This window comes from Canis lupus, chromosome 36 (assembly GCF_003254725.2).
Source record: "Canis lupus dingo isolate Sandy chromosome 36, ASM325472v2, whole genome shotgun sequence".
In the NCBI taxonomy this organism is placed as follows: domain Eukaryota; kingdom Metazoa; phylum Chordata; class Mammalia; order Carnivora; family Canidae; genus Canis; species Canis lupus.
Window position 1 is genome coordinate 28222888 of NC_064278.1, and position 21072 is coordinate 28243959.

The window sequence follows — 21072 nt, forward strand, 5'->3', positions numbered from 1 at the left end:
TCCTGAAACTAATATTATACTACATGACAACTAATTGGTATTTAAATAAAACACTTGTAACAAATAAACCAACAAAACTCAACAATAAGAAAACAATTCAATTAAAAAATGGATCAAAGACCTTAAAAAGACAACTTGCTGAAGAATATATGCAGATGGAGAGTAAGCATATGAAAAGATGTTCCACATCATAGGTCACAAGGAAAACGCAAATTAAAATAATGAAATACAACTAGAAACGTATTAGAACGGTCAAAACCCATAACACAACAAAATGATGGCTAGTGAGGATGTGGACCAACAATGAATGACCAACTCTCATTTGTTGCTGGTGGGGATGGAAAATTGGACATTTATTTTGGAAGACAGTTTAGCAGTTTCTTATAAAACATACTGTACCATATGAACCCGCAATCAAGCTCCTGAGTACTTACTCAAAGGAGTTGAAAACTAATGTACCATCCAACCCTCACGTGGAGTATTCTGGTCTGAATGTTTGTATCCCACCAAAATTCATATGTTGAAATCCAATCCTCTAAAGGCAATGGCGTTAATAAGTGGGGTCTCTGGAAAGTAATTAGCTCATGAGGGTGAAGTGCTCCCTCATCAATGGTATTAGCATTATTATAAAAAACATCCCACGCCTGGCCCCTTCTGCCCTTTGAAGAGTAAAGTACATAACCATGGTCCTCACCTGACCATGTTTCCTCCTTATCTCAGACTTCTAGAATCCAGAACCATGAACAATAAATTTTTGCTATTAACAAGTCAGCTACTCTGTGGTATTTTGCTGTAGCAGACCAAACAAACTTAGACATGAGTGTTTATAACTGTTTTTTCATAATTACCAAAATCCCGAAGCAACCAAGATGTCCTTCAGTAGATGAACGGATACATAAACTTTGGTACATCCAAACCATGGAATATTATGCAGTGTTAAAATAAAAAAAAAGAACTTTCAAGCCATGAAAAGACATGGAGGAGACTTGAATACTTCTTGCTAAGTGACAGAAGCCAAATTATTCCAAGTATATGTTATTCTGGAAAAAGAAAAACTAGGAAGACAATAAAAAGGTCGGTGGTTACCTGAGGTGAGAGTGAGGGGAGAGATGAATAGAAGAGCACAGAGGATTCTTAAGGCAGTAAAAATACCCTGTATGATATTATGATGCATATGTCACCGCCATTATACCTTCATCCAAATCCATAAAATGCACAACACCAAGTGAATACTAGGGTGAACTATTGACTTGATGTGATTATATTGTGCCAATGCTTGTTCTTTCCTGGTAAAAAAGGGGAAAAAAAGTACCATTTTAGTAGGTGGGTATTGCTAATAGGGGATGCTATGCACAGATGGTGGAGGGGCTATATAAGAAATCTCTGTACATTGTTCCAATTTTGTTGTAAACCTAAAACTGCTCCACAAATATAAAGTCACAAAAAAATTTCAGGTTGATGATCACTAGTAAATTCTGAAGGTAACAATAAGTAGCTGTGATTTATCAGAGTCAACGTTAATGATTTCCATACAATGTAAGTACTTTTCAAAACTGACTGAATTACTATAAACTGTCTCTTCTATTACCTTCACATATTTTAATTTTATATTCGTCATAAACTTTCAGGATATTTTATTATTGTTTTTTAAATAGTTAATAGTTTTTTTTTGCATATTACCCACATGATAATTTTCCCATGATTTTTATTCTTTTCCAAATATCTATGCTTCCTTCTTGAGTTATTTTGTTCTATCTCACCTTGAAGAACTACAGTAATGTGTCTTCACTTCACCTATCTTCTGGTAATAAAGTCTCTAGACATTTTATTTTTCTGAAATCACATTTTGCCTTACTATCCATAGGATACTTTCAATACAAATAAAATTTAGATTAATATCTTTTCATTCTCTTTTCTTTATTAAAATGTAGATCAACACTTTAAAGGTGTCAGCTCATTGTCTTCTAGCTTTTATAGTTTCAGTAGAAAACTTAACTGTCAGTCTTATTTTCAGCTTCCTGGAGGCAACGTGTCTTTTTTCCATAACTGCTGTCTAGAGTGATATTTAGCAGTTTGATTATGACTTTTCTAAAGTAGCTCTGCTTCCCTTTGTATAATCTAACACATATATATTTTCATAAAATGGAATGGAATATTACTCAGCAATTAAAAGGAATGAGTTATTGATAATGGGATATGGAAAACATGGATTTCAAAAGGAATGGGTTATTGATATTGACTTAAGTAAAACATAGATTAATTTCTTATTGAAATTTTGGATGAAAGAAACATTATACAAAAATAGATCTTTTATAATTTATTTAAGGGAAGTTCTAGAACAGACTAAACTAACTATTGGTGGAAAACACAACTCTAATGGGTGGGCCAATGATCAACAGAAGATGGGCATAATAGACCTTTCTTAGGTGACGTAACATTCTCTCTTTTTTTTATGGTTTTACGTTATATGCATTTGCATAGTATATGCATATATATAGATTTGTCAAAGCCCATTAAAATTGGTGTCTTTCACTATATATAAAATTTATCTCATCAAAAATATACAAATGATATTGAATTCTAATTTTACTTTATTTTAAAGATTTCATTTATTTATTTACGAGAGACACACACAGAGAGAGAGAGAGAGGCAGAGATGTAGACAGAGGGAGAAGCAGGTTCCCTGCAGGAACCTGATGTGGGACTCAATCCTAGGACCCCAGGATCATGCCCTGAGCTCAACCACGGAGTCACCCAGGCATCCCTTGATTCTAATTTTAACATGTTTTGGAGTAAAGTTATTGATATCTACAACTTACTTAAAATGAATAAAATAGAATAAGGGACTGATGAATGGTCATATTTATAGATATATGAAGATAGTGTAATTGATCATAATTGGTACAGTTAATAACTAATAATATTGGTCAGCAATGAGTCGAAAATAATTATTTCTTCATTAGAATTCAAATATATTTTATCCTAAAGTAATTGTATTGTCACCAAGAATTATACATGTCACCAGCACATATCAGTATATTCACTGACCTGCAAAAAGAAATACTTTGCTAGATTTGTTTCTTCTGTGCAATAACCTTCCAAATAATTATCAAGTACACACTGAGTATTTCAAGTCATGGTATTGCTGAAAGCGGCACTTGAATTACCTTTTTTGTCATTGATTCACCAAATATTTCAAATAAATATATTTAATGCAATCTTTTGGTATAATCAAAATTGTATGTGATTCTTTAGTCTTAGCAACTAAAAGTGTCATTTATAAGCAGTCAAAGCAAACCATACTAATGTTTAAATGTGAAATACCAAGCATATACTTTTATAAGCAACTTAATGATTAAACATTAAATAATAATCATAACATTTTTAATAATTTCAAAACTGGTCCATGCAAGAAAGAGTAGAAACTATCTTCGAATACCACACAAGTTTGAAGGAAAATGACAATAATAAGCTTGGAAAAACAGAGTGTCTATAGATTTTTTTCACATTTTCTATAATTTAACAATCATCAATGAAGTCACTTATAATACATATTACATATCTATGATTTTATTAGAAAATATCTTATTAATTTGATTGATAGTATTTTTGACATTTGTCTTCCATCAAAAGAGTGTATGAGTTGGAATCCACTTTTTAAATTAAAAGTTAATTTAAATATTTATAAGATAACCTGTTTGCCTGGCCACTGATATATTTTGCAAATAAAGCATCACTTCATTTAAAGTAAAAAAAAAAAGAATATTATTTGCTTAATGAAAGGTGCTGTATCTTTTGCCATTCCCACCAATATATTTCCATTCAATCAGCTTTTCTTTTTTTTTTTTTTTTTTTTTAAAGATTTTATTTATTTATTCATGATAGACACAGAGAGAGAGAGGCAGAGACACAGGCAGAGAGAGAAGCAGGCTCCATGCACCGGGAGCCCGACGTGGGATTCGATCCCGGGTCTCCAGGATCGCGCCCTGGGTCAAAGGCAGGCGCTAAACCACTGCGCCACCCAGGGATCCCTCAATCAGCTTTTCAAGAGTAATTGTGCTTTTCTTTTGAAGATTTTATTTATTTATTCATGAGAGACACAGAGAGAGACAGAGACACAGGCAGAGGGAGAAGCAGGCTCCCTGTGGGGAACCCTATGTGGGACTCGATCCCAGGACCCCGGGATCACGCCTTGAGTCGAAGGCAGACGCCCAACCCCTTAGCCACTTGGGTGCCTTTAAGAGTAAGTATTTATTGTGTATTGAGAAATAAAATCATAGCTTTAATAGTGATTCTCCATGTTACTCATCAGTATGCATACTTTCAATTAACACAATATATGTCAATATTTAAACTTTTTAATGCAGCAAAGTAAATTGCTTTTTACTTCTTAACCTAACTATATTTTTATGTTGTTAAAGAAAGAAGGAAACCTAGTATGACATTAAGTTTATTACTTGAACAAATGGAAAGATAAAGTGCCCTCAATGGAGATGAGACCATGGCAGAAAAAGCAGGTTTTCTCAAGGTAGAGATCACAGGCTTAATTTTGGCTATGCCAGGATTGTGACCTCTACTACATACAGGCATGACCACATTGGAGTTCAAAGTTAGGAGTTAGGAGTTCAAAGAATACAGGTTGTAGACACAAATTTGGGTGTGGTCATCTTATGGAAGTAATTAGAAGGCATGAAGATGGAAAAATTTCCTTTAAGAGAGTATATAGCTGGGGGAAAAAAAAAGAAAAAGAAAGAAAGGCAAGGATTCATGCCTTAGGAAATCTGATAAATAAGGATAAACCTGCAAATCAGATGGCGGGATGAATAATTTTGTGACATATTACGGAAACCAGGGGAGTATAATATCCTGCAAACCAAGGAAAGTAAGTGCTTTAAAGAGGGAGTGACTTACAGTGACAAGTGCTGATGATGACTTAAATGAAAAAAAAAAAATCTGATAAACAAAAGTAAGCTCATCAATGCCTTTGGCAAGAGCAGTTTAAATGAAATAGTGGAAGCAAAAGACAAGCCTTGACTGAGTGTTAAGGAGAATGAGATGAGAAAATCAAAGACTAGCTGATTATGTTTTCAAAAATCTTAGGTATAAGCGGAGTGATAGAAGTGTTATTTGCAGAGTGAACAAACTCCAGAGGAAAGAGTACTGACACACGTTTGATTGCTATTTTCCTTGTAAAATTTCAAATTCTACAGAAGATAGATTAAAAGATATTTTAATAAGTACTTAGATTTTTAACATACACATTTTCTAGCCTAATATCTATTTTTTCTTAGTTGGTACTGATAAAATAGTCCCAGGATAAAATTAGAATAATTTGAAATGACTACAATAAGAGAACACTAGATCTACCCACAATTAATGAGATGACAATTTCTTATCATAAGTATAGCGTATGTCTAATTAGTCAGAGAAAAAAATGCTGACTCCATCAGGAACAAGAATTTCTGCCTCTTAATGAAAATTTATTTGTCGTATATAATAATCACTATTCCTATTATGTAGCTGCAGATTTTTATCCTGTAATCAAATATGCTTTCTCAAAAGATTTCTTTTAGTTCAAAACGTATTTTTGGCATATGAGTATATAAATTTTAAAAAGCTCTATAATATACAACTAAATAACTATATAATGCATATATCATCTCACACAAATCAACAAAATATTATAACTCACCATTTTTATCTGTGCATAGAAACTATCTTTCTGTACCAAATATATTTTTCTCAGGGCAGGTCAATATTGATGAAGTGTTTAACCGTGCTCTAAAGTGTAAATCATAATTTTGGAGACTAGAAGGTCATATCTGTAAAGTGGTGGCATCTACAAGCTCCTCTTTCCACTTTCCTTTGCTCTACTTTTGTTTAGAGGCTTTTAAGTGTCTTAGACTTAATGAGTTCTTACTTGATTAGTTTTGCCAGATGATAAATGAAAACCTTTTAAAAAGGATCTAGTCTTTTAAAAAGTTCTTTTTTCAGCTGAAAAAAAAATAAATAATGGTAAATATACAAAATTTTTGAAATTTCAAAAATGTCAGAGAAAAGAAAAATTTAATTGAGAAGCTCAGAAACCATTTATCAATATTTATGAAAATCTTAATAGGACTGTATGACTACGTCTTACTGCAGTGACTAGAGATGATAGTCTATGGAGCTCTACGGCTGAAGTATAAAATGGATACACTATTAGCTATATTAGTCTCTATGTTGCACTAATATACAACACTAAAGAGAGAAAAAATAACCTTTGTGAAAATGCATCTGAAAATTTGATTCAGAATTACAGTTCCCAATATAATTTAAACTTGTAATAAATTTCTGTGAAATTTTATTTCTTGAGGTTATCAGGAATTGAAAATAATACATATGGTCACTTTCCTCCTATAGTCAACTTTTTCTCCTATAGTCTTTCCAAATTAATAAATGGCATGACTATTTACTAAGTTACTCAGGTCAAAAACCTAGAAGACATTTTTGATTCATCCCACTGCCAACTTCCTTTGGCAAGACACATCATTTCTCAGTTGGATTATAGGGGGACATTCTCCTGGTTGGGATCCATTCCATTCTAGGCATGCTTCTGCACATACTAACCAAAGTAATAAATAAAATTATAGATTTCACTATTCAAAAATGCTTTTCACCTGCAAAATTCCAATCTGCATATTATGACCCATAGGACCCTACACTGTTTGCCTCTGCTGACTCTCCTTCCATATCTCTAACCACAAATCCAACTGCCTCTCATTCCGTAATCAATCAGGCTCCTCCCATTAGCCTGTGAACTAAACTAGTTCCACCTTCGGGGCCTTTCATTTTCTGTTCCATGCCTGAAACACACTCTTTTTATATTTCCCATTTGTAAAGGAGGCCATAGTGCGATGTCAGCCCTCCAGAGAGTTGTTCCTGACCAAAATTTATTCTTGACCACATTCAAATGTGACTCCATATATCAGAATTCTCTTGTATATTTTTCTCTTGCCTTCTAGAACAGGGCTGGGCCCATCATAGGCACAGAATATATATATTTTATAAATCAGCATGTGTGATACATTAATGAGTTCTTAATTTATGAATTTCCTAATTAGTATAAAATGGGGAAAGGAAAGGAGAATGCTGTAGAGGAAAAGGCAGGGTTTCTCCTATCAAAGACTGAAATTCAAATCTCATCTCTTCCATTTACTCACTATAGGACAAAATATAAAACACTCTTTTATTAAAATATAAAAACAATAGCTTCCTAGAAGTAGTATTTCATCAATGAAATGAAACTTTACCTCATTATGTGTGGCACTACTTAAAGCTCAATAAACGTTAACTTATTTTCTTATGTGTACATATCTTCTTGAGAAGTTTATATTGACTCCTTAAGATATCCATATCTTCTCATGCAAGGGAAATTATTGGGTAGTGAGTACACTGAGGAGAAATAAATATATACTTTACTGTCTGAAGAAGGATAAAGAATTGAAAAGTTCTGTCTAAAATGTTGTCACTGGACATTTTGGGATATTAATCTAACAATGCAAATAGGTACAGTTTAGAAGCCTTGATAACACTTCAGTCTCTTGTATTTTCCTCAAATATAAGTCATAAAAGACATTTGTTACTATGTGTGTGTTCACAGATTAAGAACCACTTAATGTAAACAAGTTTAATAAGAGATATGGAATGAATACTTTTCCTATTATCTAAGGGTAGACCAAGCAACTTGCTAATTTCCTTTTCAACATCCCCAGTTGTTTCCAAAGATCCATATATCACAATAGTTCTAGTTGTTGTTGTTTAAGTTACAGAGAGAAATATGATCTCTAACATCAGCGTTTGAACCTTCTTTCTCAGAGGCAGGCATATCCTTTGTGTTCTGTAGTGAGCAATTAATGTCATTAGAGGCTAGAGAATTAATAGCTCTCATTAAAAACATCTGAAGAATTTTCAGCGCCACCGTGACTGCTGGCAACTTGTTCTGCCCAAGTGGAAATCAAGGTTATATCTTTATTCTGGCTTCTAAATTCCTTCAACAAGTTTATAATTAACCAAATGAAAACTATTGCGCCACATGAAGACTCTAATTTAGTTGCCATTCAGGAGTAGTGTAACATGCTAGATTATTAACAAAGTTTAATGGATAATAAAAATTATCTTGACATAATGTCAATTAGTATAGGAAAGCCAATACTATTTTTATTTGCTGCAGTTAGGATGATAGAATGGTATATCCTTCTTATTGCCATTTTTCCTAAGGATAGGAGGCGAAGGTAACTGATTTTTCACTAACTACGGTTGATACAAAACCATATAGTATTAGAACTCTTACCTTGTATATAAAATCACATAGTGGTGATCTAACTCAGCAAAACAAAAGAGATAATACTTAAATTAGAAGTCATATAAATTAAAAAAAATTTTTAAAAAAGAATCATATAAATTGATTTTCAGTTCTTGAATTATTATTTGAAGACTTTGTCATAAAAAACAAAGCATATGCAAGGACACTTGGACAATATATTTTTAATTCAATGGCAACTAATTTACTTCATATCTTGCCTGAATTCTGAAATTGGAGAAAATTGGAGTTCATCTAGGTAAATTTTAATAATTCACAGGACAAACTAGAAACCTGAAGGAGGTAAATAATAAATATATGATGTGAAAGTAGTGGAGGTATAATTCTGTCAACCTAGTAATCAGAGAGTCATAAACTATTTATTAGAAAATGTGTTAAGATCTGTCAGATTGTGGCAAATTTTCATTTTTTTCTTTAATTTTTATTAGTTCTTTTTTACTAAAATCTCTAATTTTTGATCAACAGTTTTCTTTAGAATTTAATTATTTTTCATTTATTTCATGTAGTTCCTTTATTTATCCCCTGCTTAAAATTTAGAGTATTTTTTCCTGAAAATCTCATTGTTTTATGATACTTTGTACCTGAAACAATCTTTCGTTATCCCAAGGATAAACATAATTTTTGTAAGTTATTATAGGTTCATGGTGAACACTGGGCGTTATACGCAACTGGTAAATTATTGACCACTACATCTGAAACTAATGAAGTACTATATATTGGCTAACTGAATTGAAATCTAAAAAAATCTTAACAAAAATTACTATAGGATAAAAATTGTTTTCAGACATTAACATCTAATGAACCATTTCCATGTGCCACGTGTCAAGTGTTTGTTTTTATAACAACTTCTGCTGCTGGCCACGATTATGAACGCTAGTGGATGACGGAAATGTTTAACACGTATATTCTTGCTATTTCATTAAACATATTGGTTGACTATTGACAAAATAAGTATAAGGAGAAATAACTATGCCCTAAAATAGCTTAGTATATATTAAGAAAGATATAATCTGCATGAGTAAAAGCATTAGACAAGTATGAATAGGTGGTATCATCAGTTTTGCTTGTCTGTTTACCATGGAAAACTTTGATGTGAGCTGATATTTTGAAGAAAGCCTTTTATAAATAATAGTGTGCATCCTATTAATGTGTTTTCCCAAAGACCATACATTTCTTTTAAAAAGAACACCTATTTTCATAAGTAGTATTCAAGCAACAAACATGAGTTGTCACTTTTAATGAGTTGACACCCTAGCTTTTCTGTTAAATTTATAATCAAACTGTCCTTCTGATTAGTTTCTTTCCTTAAGTAATTCAGTCTTGAGGGTGAGATTGTGTACGATATTATTCTTAACATCAGTGTTTGTATGAATTTTCCTCCTGAACTATCAAATATGACATGATAAATGTCAAATGACAGTATAAAATAGTGGTAGACAAGATGGGTTTTTAGTGTGTTTGTGGGTGGGGTCAAACAGCTTGAATCAAATCCAGTTCAATGTGATAACTATATGATTTCAATTATGATATTTTCATTGTCCTTTAGAGCCCTATTCTTTAATTCGGGGGCAATAGCATTATCTCCTCCCTCATGATGTTGTTGTGGAATTAAATAAATAAATACAAGCGGAAAATTAGGAAGTGTCCAGAGGTAGATGGAAGGTTGGCCATTATATTGAAAATTTAGTGGCATTGACCCCAAGCATTAGAAAGCTGTTTTCCTAGATTATACACATTAAAACACATTATATTACTCTGAAATAAACAAATATTACTTTCTCTTCTACAGCGGGATTTACATGATCGATACAGAAAAGTAATCCATCATCTCTGCCTTGTGAACCCCTTTGACTTAAAAGAATATTTCCCCAAATATGCCCTGATAAATACTAGTTTTAAGAAATGTTCTTGAAAAGGGTTTTTGTTTTGTTTTGTTTTTTGTTTGGATAAGAGGTTTTATATTCAAATAAATTTTGAAAATATTATACATGCATCATCCAATGGAAGAATAACTAATCATATATACTGTATATGAGAGAGATGTGTGTGTGTGTATATACACACACACATTCTGAGTAAAACTGATAGTTAGAAAAATCTAAAGCCAGCCAGTCACAAAATTATAGCACTATAGCACTCATTCACATGTATGTAGGTGTGTGAGAATAATTTATAAATATAAATTGCTGTGGAACACAGTTTAGGAAATTTTGTTCTAAGTCCACAGATGTCCTTTTCCATAGGATCAAAAGGTAGCTATAAGATAATGACAGTTATGAAAAAAATCTGAATGTGGTGAGAATTTTAGAAGTATCCAAAACTTATTAAAACTCTCTAAACATCTTAGGTCTGCAAAAATTTCTTAGAAACCTAACCCCTCAAATACTAGCTTTATTATTAGATTGCTGGTGATTGCTGCTTTCCTTCAGGCTAGAAACGTAGTTAGAACAAACCTTCTAATGATTCCACTTCTTTTTTGGAGCCTACAAAATGCAGACATATATAAAACATAAGAACTTTAAAGTGGTAAGAGTCAAGACATCTTTTGAAACTTCAGATTGCAGGAGAAGTTCAAGGACCACAACTATGAATATAAAATAATTTTCTCACTTTCAAGCTGTGAAAATTATTTCTAAAATTATTTCTAAAATTATTTCTAAAATTATTAAAAGCAGAATCAACCCAAACCGGTTTCTCTGGGCCGTATATTTATAATCAGCGGGTACTTTTAATTGTAGTTCTCTTATTCTGTTAATTTAGCTGAGAAGAAACATACTTAATCTTTATCTTCAGTGTATAATTTACCTGTATATGCAAAACCAAGTTTATTAAGTCTGTAAACAGCAGTTCTGGCTGAGTGTGATAGGAATACCAATTTGAGAAACAGATGATTTGTACATCGAGTTGCCCTTATAAAATCAGTACTCCAGTTTGCTTTGAGTTAGCAAACATTTTGCACTGTGTGCAGTCCAAAATAGCTTGAATAAGCAGGGTAGGAAAAAAAAAAAAAAAAAACAAGAATCAGAACAGAGGTCAAAATTTCCAAGGCTGCTTCACAAAGCTAACATGATAAAACGCAAAGACTAATAATGTGCTCACTAATTAACTTTAAACGCAACGTACCTATTGACATACAGTAGATTCAATATTGTTTTTTTTTTTCTACGTGCGTTTATGCTTGTTTTATTCTCTCTACATTTTAAAATTACTCCCTGGGTGTCTAACTTAGGAAGAGCTGGAGGAATTCTATCATTCTCACATAATAGAAATGCATTATCTCAAAATTATCTTTTCATTTTACTAAACGGAGTTTTAAAAAACCAACCAAGATATAATGCTACCGTAATTTAATCAGTACTCTTCATTTTTAGCTTATTCATAAGGAATAAAGTGGCTAGATGTTTAAGAGCCGTTTAAAAGAAACTTTTGCTCTCTTCTGAGCTTTATGCTTCCCAGGCTTGTCAGATGTTTCAAGCTGGCAGCCTTAACTATGAAATATCCATGGATGGTAGGGTAGAGGAAAGAAGAGTTGGCTACAACTTTATTATTTATTTTCTGATTGATGCTGTGATAATGTAGCCATAATTACTAGGTTCGACTGATGCTTAGAATTCACTATTTCTCCCCCGAGACACACACATGGGGCATTATCTCCAGGTAAGCAGCTCCAGCTCTCTCCAAAGAACCCACACTGCTGGGGGCCTGATTCACTTTGATCTTAGTAAACTCTATTACATTCCTGTTTACTTTTCCATAATTCCCCAAGTATCCGATGTTGACAATTCAGCTTCAAACTCATGTGGACTCATTCTCTATCCAGGTGTGAAAAACAGCAAAATAAACTAGGTTTTACGCTAGTTTTCTCTCCTATTCATGGCTCACGGCTTCACATTCAGGACTATGATGGGCTGCAGAACTGAGGCTAATATGCTGAAAAAAAAAAAAAAGGAATGATGATACTTTGGTTGTTAGCTACATTTTTTTTTTTTTTTTTTTTTTTACTTTGGGTAACATCTAGAATGGAAATACATATGTAAAGCCAACCAAAGCTTAAAACGAGTAAATTATGGATCTCTGTGAGTCTTAGTCTGCTTCTGCTTTTTACTTCAAGTCTTTCCTAAAGCAAAGTCTGAGCAGGTTTCATGCAAGTCACGCTAGGGAGGTGATTCTAGGAAACATCCACAGGGAGTAGCACTGGGAGACAGGTCAGGGAAGTCTATAATGCATGATTTTGCAAAAATCTAAATAATATTGTTAGTGTCTGAGTTTCTTTCCATGAACCCGTTATGAATTGCTTGGTTTTATTTTTCTTCTGAATTCACTCTCCTCTGCATGCTCTGGACCCACATATCATACACTCTGCACAGAACCTGGGCCAGCTGGTTGGCACGGTTACATGAGGAGCCCATAGTGAGGAGTTTCCATCCCTGCTGTCATGGAGCACATCTGTCATCATTAGCGTCAATAACTATTAATCAGGCTCTCTCTTTGGTCATCAATAAATGGGTCTAAGGTCTTGTAGTGGTCTTTAATAGTACAGCCACTTTAAAAGCAGTGTCTCAGAAGAGGTTTATCTCAGTTTCCCTTTATGATAGCATTCAGGAGCATCTGCTAATAGAAATTTGCAGCCATTTGGTTTTTGGTGCTCCTATTATTCCATTTTTTTATGTAGTACCTGAAACTAACAATATACCTTCCTGATCACTGAGTTTACACACTCATGCCGGTGTAGACCAGGTTTCTGCTACCATTTCTCCATGTAATGCTCAAGTCCCTTAACAGAAAAGACTTAGGAGTCAGTAGTCACTGGATCTTGGCCTCCACGTGTAAGAATTTCCTAGAATCATTAATTGCATTTATCTTAATTTATGAGTAAATAAGGCATATCTCCAGGTAATAGAAGAAAAAGTAGGTCTTCCAGTAATAGGAAAAAAAAAAAAAGTTTGACAGCATTTTTCCTCAACTGACTGAGCCATGCAGGCGCTCCAATATTTTAATAAGCCCAGAGCCAATTCATAAGCTGAGAGTAAGGAATACATGCTCTCATTGTTTCCTTGTGAGACACAACAGTTAACTGTTCTTCACATAATTATGTCACTTTCCTGCTAATAATAAAAATAACTACAGCTGAAACCCCAAATCAATGCTCTGCGTACTTTTGTAGTCATTTACAGACAAATACAAAGGGGCAAAAATCATTAGTTGCTCAAGACACATGTTCTCAACTGATGTTGAACAAGATACCTGTTATGCTTTCTTGTTTTCAGCTCCCATCCTACAAATAAGTGTCCTTTTAAAGGTTTATTTAGGGTTCCTTCTTTCCTTCTTTTTTTTTTTTTTTTTTTTTTTTGCTTTTTCATGGAGGTTTTTTGCAATTTAATATGCCCCTAAGCATTGTGCTGATGTGCTGTCTAGAGTTTCTAGGCACAAAAAGATGTGATGTACCTTATGGAGCAAATATGTGATTTAGATAAGCTTTGTTCAGGCATGAGTTACAGCGTCGTTGGCTGTAGATTCAACGTCACTCAATCAATAACACGGCACATACAGTAAAAAGGAAGAAGAATTTGCCAATCCGTACGTGGGGCCACTGGAAAATGCTGAGGTAACATCTACAGTTTGTGATAATGCTATGAAAAAGTTGGGAAAATGGCTAAATTTCTGGACTTATGAGATGATAACTAATGCAAAAGTGCATAGCTGTGAGGCTGAAAGCCAAAGAAATTTATAGTCTCAGATATTCTGATTTAGTAGAATAGAGAAGGAAATAAGAATCCTGATATTTGGCTAGCAGAATGGTTAATTGAGATGCTGGTATTCCACTCTGAGAAACAGTAGAAAACAACAGAAATGCAGCTATTTTCAATTTAAAGTATTTTGTTGTTGCTAAAAATCAAACTTTTTAAAACTATGACTGCAACGCCATGAAGACCCAGTATTTCAAATATATCACCGGGGATCCCCGAGCTGGTTGGTCACAGGAAGATATTGATTTCTTCTCCCTGAATCCCATAGCCTTTTATTTAAAAAGAAAACAAAAGTGGTTGAAAATGGATTGATGGCGCCTTTCATTTTTGAAGTAGTCCTGAGAAAGCTTGATCGTAATTCAGGCATGCCTTCCTCTAAATCTGTATCCTTTTAAAAATGTATTTATTTATTTCTTTTTTTGGGATCCCTGGGTGGCTCAGTAGTTGAGTGTCTGCCTTTGGCTCGGAGTGTGACCCTGGGGCCCTGGGATCCAGTCCCCCATCAAGCTCTCTGGATGGAGCCTGCTTCTCCCTCTGCCTGTGTCTCTGCCTCTCTCTCTCTGTCTCTCTCTCTGTCTCTCTCTCTGTGTCTCATGGATAAATAAATAAAATCTAAAAAAAAAATATAAAAAAATAAAACTTTTTTTTTTTTTTGGCTTTACTTTTTTTAGTATAGTTGCCACACACTGTTACAGTTAGTTTCAGGTGTACGACTCAGTGATTTGACAAGTGTATACCCTATGCTGTGTTTGCCCCAAGTCGAGCTACCATCTGTCTCGTCCCATCGCTGTTACAATATCAGTGACTGTTCCCCATATGCTCTGCATGTTGTTCCTGTGACTTACTCATTCCATACCTGGAGGCCTGTGTCTCCCTTTCCTCTTCATCTACTTTGCTCAACACCCCCCCCCACCACCACATACTCCCAGCAACCATCAGTTTGTTCTCTGTATTGATAATTCTATGAATAGTATCCCTTTACGTTAGTAGGAACCTAACCCAGGGTTTGTTTTCAAGGTTATGCAACATTTTCTTTCTACAAAACATGAAGGAGCTTGTAAACTTTATGTATGTTAAAAATATTTTACTTTTAAAATATTTCTTTAGATGTTTTAAATACTTTAAAACATATTGGTATTCTTGTTTGGGTGGCGTTTGCATGGCACTAAAGGTCTGACTATGGTTGTGGCAATTTTTTGAGATTAAAATGGTTTTGTAGACTAACAGTTTTATAAGGTGCTAATATCAAAGTAATGTTTAAAATGCTGTCATTGTTTTTAAACAAATTTTCTAAATGTTTTTATTATTAGCCATTTTTATGGATGAGGTAACCATTGTTCATTAATGTTGTAATTGGTTCTAATATACAGATTATTATGTATCTTTTTGTCTGACATAAACACTTGATGGGCATTAATATTTAATTTTATAATGCATACATATGTGGATTCCAATAATAAAACAAAATTCTGACTGCTTTGCTATATATATTTATATTATAGCATTTTATCATTTAGGGGAAGAGTATTTCAGTATTTTTTTTTTTTTAACATGTGTTTTGAATACAGCGTGTTCACACTTGCTGATTACATTTCTGCAAGGGCTTTCTACCATCTGTACTCTATAGTTGCTGAAAATGTTAAACCCAGAGGGCAAGAAACGACAATAATCATTAGCATGAAGCAACAATAAAGAATCTAAACTTGCAAGCTCAGAATTTGCCTACAGTTTATGATTAATGAAGGCAAATACATACTGAAAGCTGATTATGTGTTTCATTTTATGTGATGCCTAAGGGGCTACAGCTTAAGAGAAACAGTATTGGAATCCCTCAAATCTTAGTACAAGTTCAATTTGTTTTCCCACTTGCATTGATTTTTGGATAGTATTTAGCAAACTGAATCAGCAATAATAACTCTTGCACTACAGTAAATTTTAAGCAATTTGAATATATTTGTTTCCCAATCCCCAAAGTTAGCATTGTTTCATCTAGTAAAAGTATGACACCTTGATTCTTAGATTAATAAATGCTTTCAAAGACAAATAAATATGTATTCCCATGAAATTCTTCAGTCTTTTTATAAGCTTTAATGCGATTTCTGAGGTATTTGCTCTAATGTCTTTTCCTCCATTTCATCTGGGTTTTATTTATTAAAGTAATTACAAAGTTTGTCTTACCTAAACACCTCAAGATTTCCCTCACAGTGGTTCTGTATTCTCAACTGCTGATCCATGACTTACCAAGAAATAGGAGTTTTATTTTGTAAATTATGTAAATCTAACAATGGAATCATAACTGGATTAGAACTGTTACTTGTTCATTTTATTTCTTCTTATCCGAAAGAAACCTAACCTTTTGTTTATATTTAATATTCATATGTTAATCTTTGTTGCTAATTTGCATTCTTTACCTATAGATGCTGTTATAAAATTCATGTTTATACTTGATCCTATTTTTAATTTATAAAATTCATAAAAACCCATATTCTAACTCACAATAATAGTTTCCTCAGATAGATTAGAGGAGCCCAAATTTTAAATTTCTTTTTAACTTGGCAAAATATTAAAAATTGGAGAATTTGGATGAAAGATATATAAGTATTTATTGTACCATTCTATATTTTTTTCTTCTTTAAGTTATTTGAAAATATATAAGTGAAAGTACAAAAAGATTCAGGAGTTGTTGAGTGTTTCAAGCAACTAAAATGAGGGAGAACCATTGCAATAGATGCTAGGGAGCTGTGAAATAAGGCATTGACTATGTTATCTACATAGATTCTGAACACATGGGAATGTTGAAACATATTTAACTGTGAATAAGACAGTAAATCACATCCATTGTCTTTAATGAATGTGAGGAGACGAGTGGGAGTAGATAAAATAGAATGTGTCCAAGATTATTAGAAAGATAAACATTGTTAAAAAATAGTGATTTATGGTTTGGAAGTGACAAAAAAATATATATATTTCCCCTCTTCCCAACTGTGAGTTCATTTTCAACTAAGGTAAGCGATAGAACAGTCAGTAAAATAAAATATTATTGAAAATATTTTAGCAAACTCCTGACAAATATCTTTCTTGTTGTACCATCCAAGATAAGATCACCAAAACAACTTACTGGTAATAGGCAGCATATATTTATATAATAGAATAAGATTGATGTGCTTAGGATAAACATTGTTCATGATTTTTTCCTAATTATATTAATATATAAACTGATAATGATGTAAAATGTAGTTCCTAACGTGGGTTGAGGCTTAAAAATGTTTGAAAAGTCAACTGCTCCAAAGAAACTTCTATTAATTCAGGGGATTTAATGAAAGGAACTTGAAGGGGCTAGATATCATTTTAGTGAATGAATTAGTGCAGAGGAAGGAAGAGAAGTATATGGATATTATCAATCATATCTTTAAAAATAAAGATTTTATTTATTCACTCATGGGAGACACAGAGAGAGAGGCAGAGACACAGGCAGAGGGAGAAACAAGCTCCATGCAAGGAGCCCAATGCGGGACTCAATCCCAGAACTCCAGGATCATGCCCAGAGCAGAAGAGAGCTGCCCAACTGGTGAGCCACCCAGTCCCTATCAATCATATCTTTGATGGTTAGTCTTTTTGTGTCCTGCTTTGTGAAAATTTTCTCCTATATTTCCTCATAAGCTATTCATTGCTTTATCTATTATATTAACATCTAAATTTCATATGTGATTCTTAACAAGCTGTCAGGTAATAGATATAATTTATTTTTCCAACTAGATATAAAATTGATTCAGCATGACACTGAAGATAACCCTTCCTTATGGAACCCCTCCTTGTACTTTACTTGTAATCAGATTTAAAAAATCAACATTTGGGATCCCTGGGTGGCGCAGTGGTTTAGCGCCTGCCTTTGGCCCAGGGCACGATCCTGGAGACCCGGGATCAAATCCCACATCGGGCTCCCAGTGCATGGAGCCTGCTTCTCCCTCTGCCTGTGTCTCTGCCTCTCTCTCTCTCTGTGCCTATCATAAATAAATAAAAAATTAAAAAAAAAATCAACATTTGTGAGATTTTTCTGGACACATGATTTACTACCATTGGTCTATATGTCTAACCTATCTGAAATTCTTCTCTCTCCAACTTGGATCATCTTCCTCAAGACTGTCTTACAGTTCCATACAAGCTTCAGAATCAGCTGGTCAATTGACCCCAAAAAATCCACTGGAATTTTGTTTGTGATTGTGTAGAAACTATAAATCAGTTGAGAAAAATGCATAGTTTAATAGTGTTGAGACCTCAAATCTGTCAAGTTCCCTTCACTTTGGAGTTGCACACATTTTGGTAGCTTAATTTATAGGTATTTTAATTGTTCTGATTGTATAAGAAATCGTTTTTTTCAAAAGAATGTATTTTCCAGTTGCTTGCTATCATTTTATAGAAATATTATTGATACTTGTATACTCAACTTGTATTCTGCCACCTGTTAAATTTGATAACCCTACTAGCTTATTGATTTATGTACAGAATCATGTCATTTGAGAATAATGAAAATGTAATTCGTTATTTTTCCCTAACTTTGTGTATGCCACTTATAGGAACTCCAGTACCATGTTGATTATATGTGTTTTGCTTGTTTTAATTTCCAATATTTAGTTTTTATTTAATTTTGTGGACCAAAATTAAATGTCCTGAGATGTAGAAAGCAGAAGGAAAATAGGAAATCAAAGCATAACTAAGCATTTGTAAATTTCCTTAACAAGTGAAATGGCTAAACAATCTAAAAAGATTGAAGAGGTGCATATGAATTTCTGAATTGGGGAGGCTGTCTCTCTGCCTTGACTACCTCCAGGTATATTCTGCTCTGAAAGTCGAGTGGTTCATGAAGGGAGTCAACACTGGGCTGGCCAATTGGAAATCATGACTGGCACACCAGACTTCATTCTCCAGCTCACTATGATGGTAAAACATATGGTGTATGGCAATTGGATGGGTGCCTCCAGATATAATGACTTAGCCTACACGAGCATTCCTATGGTTTCACATTCATCAAATACTTAGTGGTTTAGCTAAAGCATTTTATTCTTGCATATTTTCTCATATTATACAAGTTAAAACAGGTCATAGTAGTCATATCTGGCCACAGTAGGCTATAAAACCAACTCGTGGGTAAGATGCCCCTTACAAAGCTCATTAGGGTGGATATGCATATGTCATTCCTGTGCTGGAGGGGAGAAAAATTCAGTTATCTCTCCACTTAATAGCATGTTTCCCATAAGTATTTATTACTTGGATAGAGAAGCAGTTTCTGTTTTGTTTTGTTTTGTTTTGTTTGTTTTTTTTTGAGAACGTAATAACTGTTACCATAAGCAGGCACTGAATTTTGTCAAAACTAACTCATTTTTATCAAAACTGCCATTCCTTAAAAAAATTCTATAGTTTTTCTTATTTTTTTATGTGAAGAAGTAAAATACATGTTTTCTTTTTTTTAAATGTTAGACCAAATTTGAAGAGTTAGGATAGACCCTAGGTAATCAAATTTAAATGTATTTTGCATTTTTACATATATTTCCATAAGTTACATTTATAACTTTTTAGAGTTTTCACATATGTATCCATGAGATATATTGGACAATAATTTTCCTTTCTTGTATAGTTCATATTGGCTTGGAGATGTGTTAGTCTCCTAATCAGGATTGAGATGTGTCCCTTTATACTATAATCTCTGAGTTTTGTAAGACTAACATCACATTTTTTTCTTAAAAGTTTGAAATAATTCACTAGTGAAATCATCTGGCCTGAAGTGTTCTTTGATTTTAATTAAATTTTAAAAATCAGATTTAGGGATACTAAAATTATCTATTTTGTATGTTGAAAATCTAGAAATCAAATTTAAAAGAATATATTTAGCCAGAAATTGGGGCAGCTGAGGTCAAAGAAGTTGCTGCCTATATATCTAGGACCTGTCTCCAGAGGCAAGGGAAACAGAGGCAAAAGTGAACTATTGGTTCTCAACAAAATAAAAAGCTTTTGCACAGCAAAGGAAACAGTTGACAAAACCAAAAGACAACCAACACATGGGAGAAGATATTTGCTAATGTTTTATCAGATAAAAGGCTAGTATCCAAAATCTATAAAGAACTTCTCAAACTCAACACCCAAAAACAAATAATCCAATCAAGAAATGGGCAGAAGACATGAACAGATATCTCTCCAAAGAAGACTTACAGTAGCCAACAGATACATGAAAAAATGCTAAACATCACCTGGCATCATGGAAACACAAATCAAAACCACCTCATGCCAGTCGGAATGGCTAGAATGAACAAGTCAGGAAATGACAAATGTTGGCAAGGATGCAGAGAAAAGGAAACCCTGTTACACTGCTGGTGAGAAGGAAATTGGTGCAGCCACTCTGGAAAACTGTGGAGGTTCCTCAAAAAGTTAAAAATAGAGCTACCCTATGACCCAGCAATTGCACTACTAGGTATTTACCCCAAAGAAACATATGTGGTGATCCAAGGGGATACCAGCACCCCAGTGTTTATAGTAGCAATGTCCAAATAGCCAACTACGGAAAGAACCCAGATGTCCATAGACAAATGAATGGATAAAGAAGATGTGGTCTATATACACCATTGAATACTACTCTGCCATTAACAAAAAATGAAATCTTGCCATTTGCAATGGCATGGATGGAACTAGATAGTATTATGCTAAGTAAAATAAGTCAACCAGAGAAAGACAATTGCCATATGATCTCACTAATATGTGGGACTTAAGAAACAAAACAGAGGGTAATAGGGGAAGAGTGGAAAAAATAAAACAAGGCTAAATCAGAGAGGGAGACAAACCACAAGAGACTCTTAACCATAGGAAACAAACTGAGTCGCTGGAGGGGAGGGGCTTGGGGAGGTGGGATAATTGGGTGATGGGCATTAAGACGGGCACATGATGTAATGAGCACTGGATGTTATATACAACAGA

General features: G+C 33.6%; 1 long non-coding RNA gene across 3 annotated transcripts in view; it reads right to left on the minus strand.

Moving 5' to 3' along the window:
• LOC112668235 (uncharacterized) overlaps positions 1-21072 on the minus strand; it is a 236092-nt gene that overhangs the window by 53003 nt on the left and 162017 nt on the right. The window contains exon 1 of one of the 3 annotated variants that reach the window (XR_003141597.3): positions 1193-1282. The exons of 1 other annotated variant lie outside the window; for it this stretch is intronic. This is a non-coding gene — a long non-coding RNA (uncharacterized LOC112668235). Of the gene's footprint in view, positions 1-1086; positions 1283-21072 lie in introns of those variants that run through there. One more of the 3 variants, XR_003141596.3, reaches the window with a different exon arrangement.